General features: G+C 31.7%; 1 protein-coding gene across 1 annotated transcript in view; it reads right to left on the bottom strand.

Moving 5' to 3' along the window:
- LOC106870661 (neuropeptide SIFamide receptor) overlaps positions 1 to 2,843 on the bottom strand; it is a 323,915-nt gene that overhangs the window by 47,694 nt on the left and 273,378 nt on the right. The gene's annotated exons all lie outside the window — the stretch shown is intronic.

The following is a 2,843-nucleotide window of genomic DNA, read 5'->3' on the forward strand; positions in this document are numbered from 1 at the left end:
TATATATGTATTTATGTATGTGTATGTAAGTAGGTACATGTGGAAAAATATATTTATATATGTTTTGGTTACAGATATACAGATCTGCTGCATAAAAGTACACATCTAACCGCACATAAATACATACACACACATGCGCGCACACGCTTTGTATCCATTTTTTAGACTGCGTTCTGCTGCAATAATATATAGTAGGTTTAGTAGCAATTTGTTGCAGGTAACGCGGTTTCTTAATACATTGTTTGTGATAATTGCCATTCTTTGATTTCTTATCAGGTTTCATTGAATATATCACTGAACAACGGCATTGCTAACGAAACCAACCCGTAGTACCTTATTTCTTATTTCATTATTTAACATTATATGATGTGACTTGAGGCGGAGCTAGCTGCTTTTTTCAAGCAAGTTTTGTATTTCAGAAATTGAGAATTTAACTCATGAAATAGATTTATATGATTAGGGCACGGTGTTAAATATGATCGATAGCAAAAAACTATGTACACGTTTCGGTTTTTGGTGACCACTATATATATATATATATGTATGTATACGTAGAAGAGAAAGTTTTATATTTTTCATCTGGTTTTAATGAAATTTGAGATGTAGGTATATTTTGTGGTGGTAGAGATTGTAAAGATGCTTATTTAATTCAAAAGTTCTTGAAAATGGCACAAATGCAAATAAGCATTTTCTTAGAGACAATGATTTTGTAGAAATTTTACAGGTGATTACAGTTCATATCCATTAGTTAATGCCAGCATGAAGAGTTAAAAGAAAAATCGATAATTGCGCGTGAGCGGAGGATTTTAAGAAATCAATAGGCTTTTTGTATGCAATACGCATAAGATTAATATTCTATGCTGCAATTTTTACAGAATCCATCCGATTTTGATGAAATTTGACACTTAGGTAAAGTTTATGGTCGGGGTGATGTAGTAGGATTAAAATTAAACCGGTGAAGGCAGAAATCGTCAAAATTCACTCACAGTAAAATAATGAACTGATTTTGAAGAAAATTGATCCATAAGTAAAATTAATCATTTCGACATATCAAACATTAATTATTCATATAATGTATTGGGATTTAAAAGTCAATGGGATATTTTCATGTAAATGGTCACATGGAATCTATTTTATGACATAACCTTAACACTTTTCTTCGGATTTTGCTGAGGTTGGACAGACAGACTGATCAATTTTCTACAGAGGGTGGCATTAAAGGGAGAGAAATAAATAAAAATCACTCTCAACAGGTTGAGGTATACCCAAAAGTTTGACTGCGATTTCAGACGGTCCAGTATATAGGAGTTTGTCGAAAGCGTTAACCAGGTAAAATTCCCTGCCGAACCAGATATAACATCTTAATGGGTAATAGGTGACACGGGGAACGTAGAATATTTCAATACAAGGTCAGAGGTGGGCTTAACTTCAACACGGAAAACATGAGCAACACCGTGTCCAACAGCTAGTATATATATATTACCTGAGGGAGTTGAACAAGTAAAATTCAGGTTACATAGGTTTCCCAGCTAGCAGAACTTCGGAAGTAATAATTAGTCAACTACAGATACTCCACTACTCATCAGACCGAAGATACTTAAATAAAGGTTACGTTGTCGCCAGGGGACACCAAGTTAACTCACAGGAGATTTGGTCAGAACTTCCCACCCCTGCATTCTTGGATTTTACATTTACATATCATTATATATATATATATATAAGTATAGCCAAGTGCGCCAGTGTAAAGTTATTTATATAGGTAGATAGATATATAGATAGACAGATACATACATACATACATACAAACATGCATACATATCACATTTTTTCATTAATTTTTGATCGGATAAAGTAGCTCCCTTATTTCTTATGATACAGGTATTTATAATCAACTAATATTCGACGTTTCTTAGTCCTGTATTAGCCGTGGAACAGGAGGCGTATGATCAAATCATTCCCAGCCGTAACCAGCGTTTACACTTTATTTTCTTTTGCTTCGTTTTCTTTTGAAGCCGATATGGCTTGAGGGATATATAGCTAATATTACCAGCGTGTTGGAGCCACTGGGACAGCTTACATATTTGACGAGAATTAATATAATTTTGTCAAATAGAGGGAATATACCAACCAGGAAAATATGTTACCTGTCCATTATTCATTTAATGAAATATATTTGTTACGCTAAATATTAACCAAGTCATTGTAATTGCTTTCATGTCGTTATCGATGTTCCTATTCTTAACTTCCATCTTGTAGTCTTGCCGGTATATAGATATATAGATATATAAGTTTACACATATACGTATGTATGTATATATGTTTATGCATGTGTATATATATATATATGCATATGCATGCATATATATGTATGTGCATATATTTATATGTATGTATAGTGGTTATATGTATGTGTATATATATGTATATGTATGTATATATATATATATATATATATATATATATATATATATTTGTATGTGTATATGTATATACATATATATACATATATATATGCACATACGTATATATATATATATATATATATGCAAATACGAAGCTTTATTATGGCAACCGAATAATTGTCATATATATTACAGGCACACACACACACACACATATACATACATACATAAACATATATGGGTCAATGTCTTATAGCAATTGAAGACATATTTACATTGCAGCAATATATGACTTTCAATTGTAGAACTGTTTAAACATAACTCATTGAAGATGAGAGAAAATATGTTACTTGATATCTACTCGAATAAGTAACCACAATGACTCTTAGATAAATAGCTATGGTATATTTAATGCTCGCTAATGACATTTTATGCTACTAC

Source organism: Octopus bimaculoides, chromosome 2 (assembly GCF_001194135.2).
Source record: "Octopus bimaculoides isolate UCB-OBI-ISO-001 chromosome 2, ASM119413v2, whole genome shotgun sequence".
Taxonomy (NCBI): domain Eukaryota; kingdom Metazoa; phylum Mollusca; class Cephalopoda; order Octopoda; family Octopodidae; genus Octopus; species Octopus bimaculoides.